This window comes from Tetrao urogallus, assembly GCF_951394365.1.
Source record: "Tetrao urogallus genome assembly, chromosome: 1".
NCBI lineage: Eukaryota > Metazoa > Chordata > Aves > Galliformes > Phasianidae > Tetrao > Tetrao urogallus.
Window position 1 is genome coordinate 88,114,723 of NC_136813.1, and position 12,351 is coordinate 88,127,073.

Below are 12,351 nucleotides of genomic sequence, written 5' to 3' on the forward strand. Positions count from 1 at the left end.
AACTGAAAATCAGTTTCTATGATCTTGTTATGGAAACAAAGAATAGCAGAAACAGCTTTATCTATGATTCAGTCTCCTGCTGGTATTAAAAAGAATATTCAGATAAAGTTTCACAATATGTCAGTAGATTGTTACTCCCTGTACACCACACTTTAGATAACTTCAGTAGAAAGAACAATAGTAGCAAAAAAAAAGTAATCTAAGTCTTCAGAGAAAATTAATACATTGTACAAAACTGAATAAAACGTTGATGCAATACAAAATAATCACAAGAATGCAACTTCCAAACAACATGCATTATTTACTAGCATAACTTGCAGCAGTTATGCTGTTCATGTTTTGCTGAAATGCACTAGAAGAAAAACAAGACAGTAACCTTTTAATCAACATTTACATTGTTTTGGGATTTTTTTTTTAATTATTATTATTTTAAATAAGATTTGAAGGCATTGTGCCATCAGTTTAGGAAATTTTGTCTTTAGGCAAAGGAACAGAGGCACCTAAGGTCGTGGGTGTGTACAAATACCTTTCCCAAATTAGAGTCTATGGGTGCTACTGGAGCTACTCAGCACATTGCAGGATCATCTTAAAACCATCTGATTTTGTAAATGAACTATGGTTGAATGCCGTTTAACATGGTGGGCTGTAAAGCAGTTTTATTTACTCCTCGCTGAACAGTATTAACTAGGGCACATGAGTTACCATGTAAGCATCTCAGCCTAAGTTCAAGGTACGCAACGTAGTGTCTGCATGCAGCATTACTGTCCAAGAGATGAGCTAGGGGAGACAAAACTCATTCCAGTGAGGGAAGGTCTTATGTGATGACCAGAAGCCAACAGCATCCTTACACCCAGTCTAAATCTCCCCTATTCTAGTTTGAAGCCATTTCCCCTTGTCCTATCACAACAGACCCTGCTGAAGAGCCTGTCCCCATCTTTCCTCTATCCCTCATGACAGGCCACAATAAGGTCTCCACAGAGCCTTCTCTTCTCTAAGCCAAACAGCTACAGCTCTTTCAGCCTGTCCTCAGAGGGAAAGTATTCCTTCTCTTGGACCATTTTTTGTGGCCCTTAACACTCAGTTAAGCCAACCTCACTTAAGACTCTTATCTTTTCCACTGAGCCTGCGCTGCTTTACTTTTTTTTCTATTTCTTGTCCAAACTCAATGACTGGGAAAAAATGGTTCCTACTCATTGCAAATTGTAAACGCACTAGAAATGCAGATGGATTTCAAAGGATATTTTTATTTGTTTGTTTGTTTATTTATTAGCACTGATTTTTTGCTTCCTTTGAGCTGTATTCGCTCTGCTTTCTTCCTCTCACGTTCCACTCTTGAGTGATATGTACAAGTGTTCCGTGCTGGATCACATGTAATTTTGCTGCAGTCATCTGATACAGCAGTTCAGCTATTTCTGTAAGACTTTTTCTCTGGTATGGGTTTTGGTTAGTTCCACAATTCTGACTGCTTATGGATCTCTGATGTTTCAACTCCAGAAACTTACATTTTATGTTCCATTACTTCACAACATGACTGAGAAATCGCCCCTGCAAACATATCTTACTATTTTTACAAATCCTTCTAATAGCATTATGTTCTCAGATTTCTTCCATTGGCTGCTGTGGGATTTTTTCAGTGTCTCATTATTATTAATAGCTGTCCATCCCTCATGTCTCTTAACTCAAATTGACTTTCAGTTATTTCTGTGTTGACAGTTGCAGCCTCTGCATTTTATCCAACTGTGTACATCTCCCTTTCTTGAATTATGTTCTCCTGAAACATCTCAGACTGAGTTTTAACTTTTATCTTTCTGCCCCTAGAAATACAGCACAAATTCTACCTTCAATGCATTCCAGTAAAAGGCTTTTAAAATTCCTTACTGAATATCAGAATATCCTTTCAGTAATATCCTTTCATAAGAAAAAGTACAAAATTTCACCTTCTTTGCAATGTCAATTTGTGCCTATAAGTGATTGCGTTCAGATAAAAAAGTGAAGAATTGTAAATGAAAGAATGCAAGACAATGTCACAATGCACAAAGAATAACCAGAGGTTGGCAGTGCCATAAGTGCACATGGGAAGGGAGCTGCATGCACATCACTTTACTTTCCCCTGCCATGACCAGAGCCACGTGTTGCTCTGGCCAGTTTTATGGGGAGAATGAAAAGGCCACTGAGCTGAAGACATTTAATTCCCTTTTCTACAAAACCACATTTGAGAAATATTCTGTCTTTCTTCTAAGCTAATACTTGAAGAGAGATGGCATCAAATGCAAGAGAAATGTAATGGATAAAATACAGATTTGCTTAGTAAATGTACCTTCAGCATACTGCGCCAAACTAGATTTTTAGAACATCTTAAAACGACATTAAAAAAAAAAAACATTGCTGTTGCATTGGTTTTAATTGGCTTCTACTTTTCTAGTCAAAATGCAACACATGAGGCACATTACAATTTGGATAGTTGGTGCTTCTAAACATAGTGTCAGAATGCAGTGAATGAGGGGGCAGGTTGCAGGCCAACACACACACAGCCAAGTGAAATAGCTGCTCCATCCGTGCTGCAAAATCAAACACATGCAGAACAGCAGCTATAATTAGGCACGGACAAACATACTTTCAGAGCCTACTTTAATTCCAATTAAAGTACCTCTTTTCAGGTACAAGGCTCTACCAAGTTAGACTGAAACCTGTTTCAGATGGTTATGAAGAGTTTGCCGCATTTTCATGTTTTGGTTTTCTTTTTTTTTTTTTTTCCAAACAAAAGGAAAATCAAATCAGTAGAAATGTGCGTGCTTAGATCTGCTTTTTCCTGGTTCTCCGATTACCCCTTCTAAATCCTCCTCTCTCATTCGGATTTTGAAACATGCCTTCTTGAACTCACAGCTGTGAGAGTTTGGCCCACATTCAAAAAAAGGGTACAAGAAGCTTTTTATGTAATACAAGGGAAGCCAAATGCGGATTCAGTGATGAAGGAGAAGGTTGCAGGACAGGCAGGCTTTGAGAAAGCCCGTACATGGTCACAGAAAGGATCCTCGTAGTCTTGTCCCTAACTATAGCAGGCACCAAACTTTCAAAGAGAGCAGCTACAGCAGGAAGCAAAACAGGCAGCTCTTTGTAACAAGAAATAGCAAGGAAGTTTTCTCCTAACTTTCAAGGATTAGGTTGGATGAGTGCCTGTAAGGTTGAGGGTTCATTTTCCTCGTAATTATCCATTATTCATTTTAATTAACCACTGTCCTTATGTTATCTAACACTTTCTCTTCGGTCCTCAGTTTCAATTAAAGTTAGGGGAAGGAGTTATATGAACTTAGAACTGTGAAGGATAGAAAAGCCTTGACTTCATCATTTTCAACTGCAACTCAATTTCAATTTTTCAGCAAAGTAATTTCACCATATGAATTTCACCATTATTTAACTATATGAATCAACAGGTGAACAAAAGTTTCCATTAAGTCCTTTCATACAAAGGTATATTTTATGTTTTTTGCTCCTTGTTAAATAAGCAGCCCGAGCCTTTTCAGCCTCCCTCCATGAGAGTTTTCCACCCTTTCTTCACACTCCTCTCTAATTCCTTCCCACTGGATAATTGTGCTGTGCTACAGATAGCCAAACGCCACTGGGTGGCCTCCCCAGCTTGGTGAGATGCTTCTCAGGTTCCTCACAGAACTTTGCCCATTTCACATGAACTTTGCCCAAGTTTACCACCATGCATCCTCTATGGGATTTGCCATTGTTTTCCTCACCTTGTTTCCAGATGTCTAGTAAGCACACAGATGCTAATCCAGGACCTTCTGTGTGTCACCTCAGATATTGTTTTCATTCGCTTTGCTGTAACTTCCATCCTCTGAAATAGCATCATGCTTTCCTTCCCTGCCCCAGGCTCCCACTGAGTGTCTCCTTAACAGAGGAAACCATGTAAGCAGATGGTTTTGGGTCTCTCTTTTACACAGTCACAGCTACACAGACAGCAGGAATCATTCAGTTCCCTTTGCTTTACAGATGATGAAATAGAGCAAAAGACATTTCTCTTGTCAAGAACGATGTTATATTGCTTTTCATTTAAACAAATGTAAACAACATTTAAACAAATTTAAAATGTAAGTAGAGCACTGGGGTAAGTAGACTGTGTTCTCTCATTTCTTGGGTTTTTGTGTTTTTTCAGTTTTTTTTTTTTAATTATTTTATTTATTTATTCATTTTTGCTAAAATCAGAAAATCTTGAGAAAAGCAATCCTTTGTGGAGAAGGAGCAAAATGGTGGACAGACAAGGAGAAAGACTTCCAGCTCTATCATTCATGAGGAAGAACATGTGAATGCTGAAATCTGATCTGTGTAGAACAGTTTTTCTGGAGTGATCATGATACTTTTTATTATATTTTCTTCGCTGTGTTATCACATTTGTTACCACCCTTAATCCATGAGGAACAGCAGTGATTATAAGCAGCTAAATGAGGGCATACGTTTCAGACGATGGCTAAAGTAAAATATACACTATTTTTTTGTTACTCAACCATGTTGTTCATTGTACAGATTGTTTTTAACAGTAAGTTGAGAATCAAATTACTATTTCTGCTCATGGAAATTATAAATTATATTAACCCAAGATATTCAAGGCTGCTTCACCAAAACTGCCTCTAGATGGCACATGGGGTAAGATTAAAAGAGCCAATAAGGATAAAAAGCCAGCTTGCTTTAATAAAGATGTACGTGCCAAGTGAACACACAGTTATAAGCTACAATTATATTACCAATTTGTACTTAGGGAAAAAAAACATATTGGAGTTTGTCTAACTCAATAACTTCTGTTTAAAAAAATATTTTAGTATCATTCTGAAATTACTTTTAATATATGTCCAGAAAAAAAGAAAAAAAGCCACAAAACAAAACACAAAATGCCATAAAAGTTATTTCATTTTACAGTAAAATAGATGGTGCTTGATGGAGATAAGGCTACGTAAGTTATCTCCATTGTAAGTTCCTACTTCTAGTGATTCATTCCAATTATCTACAACTACTACATTTAGCAAATCAGCAATTACGACTCATCTCCAATTAGGAAGACTAAATTCCCAGTGTTTTCTGCTTTAAGAAAAGCATTTTCTTCAAACATATGCTTTGCATCCATTTCTATCCATGTAGCCAAAATTCTAGAGCCAAAAAAACATATATTAGAACCAGGAAAAGCTCTTACTGAAACTAAATTGCCCATGCTCTACTTTCTGAAAGAGGTAATGAATAGCAAGGCATAAAAATCACCACATCATTTCTTTTATCAAGTGAAATTCATGATGAGCTGGCATAGATCGAGCAAACTGATTATTTTCTTAATTTCCAGTGGCCAGAACCACAAGCAAAATCTTGTCAGAAGAGAGAGTGTTATGCTTGCTATATCCCGGGCCCATGCAACTGGCACTTGGAAGAGAGCAAAATCTCCAGAGATTAATGTCTAAAATCATATCATCTCACTGCAGGCTACTCTGGTTTTACAGCTCACTTCCACGAAGTATAAAGAAGTATAAAGAGCAAAGAACTGTGGCACCACAAGTCCTTCACTTTTACAAAGAAAAGCTACTAAAACCATTTATTATTAAAAACATCAAAAGGAAAATAAAAAATGATCAGGCAGATTCGTTTTCAGGAAAAACAATGAAGCAATGACTAGCTGTGCTCATTTTTTTAGGGCAGAGAAAGGTGAGAGAGAAAAATAAAATGGAATTCCCACAGAAGCCAAAAGGCTTTGATGAGACACACAGCAAATACAAAATCATCTGCATAATTAGGACTGTGTAAATGTAAGAGAACCCTTTCAACTTGGACTTGTTAGATCAGAGCAGAAAGGTTGCTCCAAATGAGTTGAGGCAACTTAGGTTTTTGCTCTTCTCGAGCATCTGAGCAATCAATCTTCTTTCCAAAGGTGCTCTTGGAAATCGAATTTTATGGACACGGGCTCAGTGATAGCACTAACACCCAGGTTATCAAGGAATATATCTCAGCATCCTCAGGGATGAAGACTTGTCACACAGGCAGGACCAAAACCCTCAAGCACTTCAAGAGGAGACAAAGAATGAAATTCTGTGCTGCTTCACAGAGAGGAAAGGTGTGGGCAGCGACAGGACAGGCTCCACTTTAAATCTCTCAGATTCATAGGCTGCCTCAGGTCTTCAAGGTTAAGAATGCCGCGGTGACTTCTCTTCACTGGCTATAGGCCATAAAATTCTGAGATTTCTGTATCTCACTTATACATACAATATGCTATCCTGATAACTACCTTCCCTTGGTCAACTTTATAAACCTTAAAGTAGTTCATGGTTTCCAGGCACCCACAGATTGAACATCTTCTATTTTAAACACGTAAGCATTACTGAGAAGCCTTCCTTACTCCTTACCTTTCTTTAGCTGAAATAAAGACAACTGGAAAAACAGAACATTCCTGCCCCTTTCTCTTTATTCCTTGCTTCCCATTCTTTCTGAAGGACAAAAAAAAATTGACAAGTCTCAGGAATTAAGGTGGAAACAGAGCCTCACAGAATCATTCCCCCCTAAATTTTACCACTGATGTTTTTTTCATGTATCATTACTCTCCTTTTAAAGTCTTTGCCACTTTGATTGCTGCATCCCATGTTATATATTTTCCCTTTGTTGTAAGTTCTTGTGTGGCTTACTCTACTACCAATAGCGCATTCAAGTGCTTGCTCTGAAACTATAACTAATACCATTTAAGGCCTATACCATGTTTATATTGACTCTTTGATTCCTCAAAAAAATAATAATAGAAGCAAAAAATATGTTATGGCTGTTCACTGCAGCTAGGTTTTGAAGTTTGCAGTAAAACATACCTAGAATTCTTGGGTTAATATCTTTGTATTTATATTCTCCTAACAGAATTTACAGTTCTGAGAACATGACATTAGATGTATTATAAATATTGTATGCCCCTCATAGAATCATAGAATTGTAAGGGTCAGAAGGGATCTCTGGAGATCATCGAGTCCAACTCCCTGCAAAATCAGGTTCTCTACAGTAGGTCACACAGGAAAACATCCAGAAGGGTCTTAAATTTCTCTAGAGAAGTAGACTCAAAAACATCTCTGGTCAGCTTGTTCCAGTGCTCTGTAACCCTCACATTAAGGAAGTTTTTCCTCATGTTCTAGTCTGTTGGGGCCCATTGCCCCTTATTTTATCATTGGGTAATACTGAAAAGAACCTGACTCCATACACTTGATTCCCACACATCAGATATTCACAGACATTGACAAGATCCCCTCTCAGACTTCTATCTCCAGACTGAATAGTCCCAGATCTCAGCCTTTCCTTGTGTGGGAGGTTCTCCAGGCCCCTCATCATCTCATCTGGACCCTTTACAGTCGGTCCCTCTCTTTCCTGAACTGAAGAATCCAGAACTGGACACAGTGTTCCAGAAGTGGCCTCACCAGGGCAGGGCAGATGGGGAGGATCACCTCCCTCAACCTGCTGGCCATGCTCTTTTTTGGTATCCCCAGGACACCACCAGTCACCTCAGTCACGAGGGCATACTGCTTGCTCATGGCCAACCTGTTGCCCACCAAGACACTCAGGTCCTTCTCTCCAGAGCTCCTTTCCAGCAGGTCAGCCCATAATCTGTACTGATGCATGCAGTTACTCCTCCCCAGCTATAGGACTCAACACTTGCTCTTGGTGAACCTCATCAAATTCCTCTCCACGCATCTCCCCACCTTGTCCAGGTCCCACTGAATGCAGCACAGCTTTCTGGTCTATCAGTCACCTCACATCATCAGCAAACTTGCCAAGGGTGGACTCTATCCCACCATTTAGGTCACTGGTGAAAAGGCTGAATAAGACCAGATCCAGCACCAACATCTAGGGAACACTGCTAGCTATAGGCCTTCAACTGGACTCTGCTAGTCAGTCTGTTCTCAATCAGTTCACTGTCCACTCATCTATCCAACACTTCCTAAACTTACCTACAAGAATGTTTTAGGAGAACAGTGTCAAACATCTTGCTTAAGTCAAGGTAGACAACATTCTCTACTCTCCTTCTACCCAGCCTGTGATGACATCATAGTAAGCTACCAGATTTACTGAGCATAATTTTTCATTTGACAGAGCTTGAGTACTCCTGACAACCTTCTTCTCTTCCAATTGCTTGGAGATGATATCCAGAATAAGCTGTTCTATCCCCTTCTCAGAGACAGAGGTGAAACTGGCTGGTGTTCCCCTGCTCCTCCTTGCTGTCCTTTTTGAAGACTAGTGACATCGGTATTCCTCCTTTCCTTAGGCATCTCTCCCATTCTCAAAGATGTTTCAAAGATGAGTGGGTGCCCCAAAGAGTGGGCAGTCACTTCTGCCAGCTCTCTCAGCATTTGTGGCTACATCCAACCAGAGCCCTTGGATTTTTGTGAGTCCAATTTGACTAGAAGGTCTCTAACTAGATCTTCCTTGATCAAGGGAAGTCTCCAGACTCTCATCTTCAGGGATTGTGATCCCCTAGGGGCAGTCTTAGCAGTAAAGTTTAAAGCAAAGAGTGTGTTCAGAATCTCTGCCTATTCAGCGTCATCCATTCCCAGGGTACCCACTCCACTCAGCAGCAGACCCAGATTTTCTGTAGTCTTCCTTTTTGCTATTGAGATACTTAAAAAAGCCTTTATTGTCCTTGACCTCCCTTACCAGATTTAATTCTAAGTTGGCCTTAGCTTTCATTTTGGCATCTCTGCATGCCCTGACAAGATCCCTATATTTCTCCCAAGTGAATAGATCCCTTTTCCACACTTCCTAGACATTCTTCTTCCATTTGAGTTTCATGAAATGAATCCCCACCCCAATGTAAATTGGTTACATGCCGTCAGATTCCCTAGAGATAAATTTGCAGGAGACACCTGAACTACACAGGGCATCTTCACCATTTTGCCTGTGACACAGACATAAAAAGTGCTCACGTAGAGAATACGTGGAATTTTCCCTCCCTACACAGTGACCTATACCCAGTAATAGCTCCCAACTTGAGTTCAAATGCCTTTGCTTTCCCTGCCATTGCACTAGGCCACACTTACTCTCTTCTTTGCATCCTCTGCCGGTCCAAATTAATCTCAAATTCCTTGCAATCAATAAGGTAATTTTAAAGCCTGGAGTTCAAAGTGCCTCTTGTTTCTTTTCTTACACCTATTCTGAAATCAGATGAAAGATGTGGTATGGCAGAATACCTCTTTGAACTCACTGTGGTAAGGGGAATTCCACATCTCTCAAATCTCAGCTGAATGTTTTATTTGAGGAAGAAACATTCATTCACTAGTGATATAGAATCATAGAATCATAGAATCACAAGGTTGGAAACGACCTATAAGATCTTCTTGTCCAACTGTCTCCTGATTAACACTGCCACCACAAGCTACTAAACCGTATCTCACAGCTCCACATCCAGACACCATGTAAGACCTTTACTCCCCAAGTTCCTCAGTCTCCAAATCGGTAAGTACAAACATGTCCACTATCTTGTACCACCTAACTACAATTTGCATTGTGCATCTTCAGAGTCAACTCCTCAGTATAGTCAACAGATTGGAATGGATTTAATAGAAGAGAAAAAACATGACAATAGCTTTGAGATATCGAAGTGAGAAAAAAGTAGTCCTCATGATTAGAGGAGAAGGCTCTTAGGAGACCTGACAGCAGCCTGTCAATGTCTAAAAGGGGGCTGTAAGAAGGGGACAGAGTCTTTAGCAGGGTCTGCTGTGACAGGACAAGGGAACATGGTTTCAAAATAAAAGAGGAGAGATTCAGCTTGGATATAAGGAAAAAGTCTTTACAGTTAGGGTAATGAGGCTCTGGCATAGGTTGTCCAGAGAGGCGGTGTCTCTGGAGACAATCAAGGTCAGGCTGGATGGGACTCTGAGTACCTGGTGTAGCTTTGGGTGTCCCTGCGCATTGCAGGGGAGCTGGACCAGATGGCCTTTAAGAGTTCCTCCCAACTCAAATGATTTATGATTATCAGCACTTTCTTTGTGCCTCAGCACTTAATGTGTATATTTTATTCTCTGTGTACTGAAACAAACTCTTTGCTTGAATGTTTAGCAAGGAGAGATGCAAAAATAGGGAAAGAATAAAGATTTAAAAAAAAAAAAGCAAGAAAGGAAGAGAGAACAAAATGGAAACAAAAGGAAAAGTGCAAATGTGTAAAGAAACTACAGACATTAAAATAGCGTAAAGTGGCAAGAAACAGTGCAAGAAATTAGTAAGAACATGAAAGGCATCAAAAGAATGAAAAAAATGCAAGATGTGAGCAGATGTAAAAAGAACAGAAAATACACGAAAATAAAATGACAATGAAAAAATTGATACCAAAGAAAAAATGAGGAAAATGAAAGAGTTAAATACTGAAGAAATAGAAGGGAATAGACCTGAAAGACATTTGAAGCAAAGATGGAAATGGGAAGGGAGAAGCCTGAAAAGCATTGAAATTGGAATCTGAAAGCAAAGCAAACACCTGAAAAGCATTGAAAATAAAAAGGGGAAAGGAGGAGAAAGACACAGGAAGCACTGAATGGGGGAAAGGATGTAAAAAGCATTACAAAGAAGAGGAAAGCAGACAAAATCAGTGAAAGTAAAGGGAGAAAAGGAAGTGGGAGAGAGAAAGAAAAACAGAAGCAGAAAAGATAGGCAGTGAAAACAGGCCAAAAACAGTGAAAAATAATGAAGAGGAAAAAAAAACCCCACAACCTGAAAGGCTGAGAAAAGAATGGAAACCTAAAAGAATGGAAAGCTAAAGTGGGAAAGAGAATGGAGAGCACCAAAAAGAAAAGAAGGGAAGCCTGAAAAACTTGAGAGGAAGTCAAGGGAGAAAAAAGTAAGGAGACGGAGGGAATGGTGAGGCAGGGAGCAGAGGCCTGAAAGCATTTAGAACAAATGGGACAGGTGGAGCAAAGCAAGTAGGGAATGCACAGCAGGAAATTGAAGTGGAAAAGGCAGTAAAAATAGGGAAATAATAGAACCAAAAGAAATCCACCAAAAAAAAACAACCAACAACCAGAAATACAGGAAAAGTAAGAGGAGCAGCAGGGGAAAGACAGAAAAAAAGTAGGGGTAAAATCAGGATAAAAATTAAAAGGTGGGAAAAAGGAAAAACAAAAAAGTGAGAAGGGCACAAATGGGATGGGAATGAGGAGATGGAAGTTAGGGGGAGAAAGAAGAGAAACTGAGCTGGGGGAAGAAAGAGAGGGAGCAAAGGCCATACAGTGTTTCTGTTTCTGAAAAGGGAAATTGAATACAGTTTCTACTGAAAATAAAATGAGAGATTTTAAAATGATTTTAGTCAAAATCAGTATGCTTACTAATCTGAAATATCTCTGACCAAAAATTCTAACATTCCCCATAAACAAGCTCTGCATGTGACGTCTCTGATATTCAAAGCTCAGACCCCAGAGAAATTTCTGGATCTGTTTGCTGAGGTCAGTGAGGTTTGATCAGGACACAAACCTTGCTAGCGCTGCTATTTTAAAGTGACTTCAATTTGCACAATTGATTGCAGCTCTCATATTTCTGCTTTTTGCATTTCTTTTGCTTACAGAGGTCTCTTCACAAACACATAGAAAAATATTATCTCAATGTACTGATTTTCTTAATTTTGAGACTGCCTACACAGAGCAAGTATGTTATTCCAGTACAGAACAAATTCATGGATAGCAATTTCCTTGGGACAAATGCTAAATTAGTGAAAGAAAACAAAACAAAACAAAACAAAAAAACCCAACAGTGTTGAAGTTACTTTGTTAAGAAAGGCCAGCATTTTATACAGCCTGGAGACCAATTCAGGTGACAATAAAAACACCTCAGTGCTCTGGCAAGGCAAAGCAAGAAAGAATCCCAAAGGTATTGATATGTGCTGGCCCTGAATTGGGAAAGACAAGAGGTGGGAGTGAAGCTTTTGAACACCACATTCCTTCTGCTTTTTTTGTTGACTGTAAGGGCTCTGAATAATATTTTCTTTGGGTGCATAATATGAAAGAGTTTGTTGCAGTGAAAACGTAGAACAGTTCAGGGTATCTCCATTCAGGATTAGGCTTTCTTCCCGCCTGTAAAACACTCTTTATCATCATCCTTGCAGTCTCAAAAAGATTAACTTCATCTATCAACTGTTGGCATTTTATACTGGGAAGCACATTGTGCTGAATAATCCACAGGGTGGCAGGAAAGCGTCCACAAAAGAGGCACAGAAACACAGCAGGAGGTGGTGTGGAAGAAAACATTTCTACTGGTGAGAGATCCTCAGAAAGAATCTGGGTGGGGAGGTTTTCTGCTTGACATTTGCAATTCGTTGCTTTAGGACAAACTCACTCCATTCTGTCATTCCTCATTTTCCCA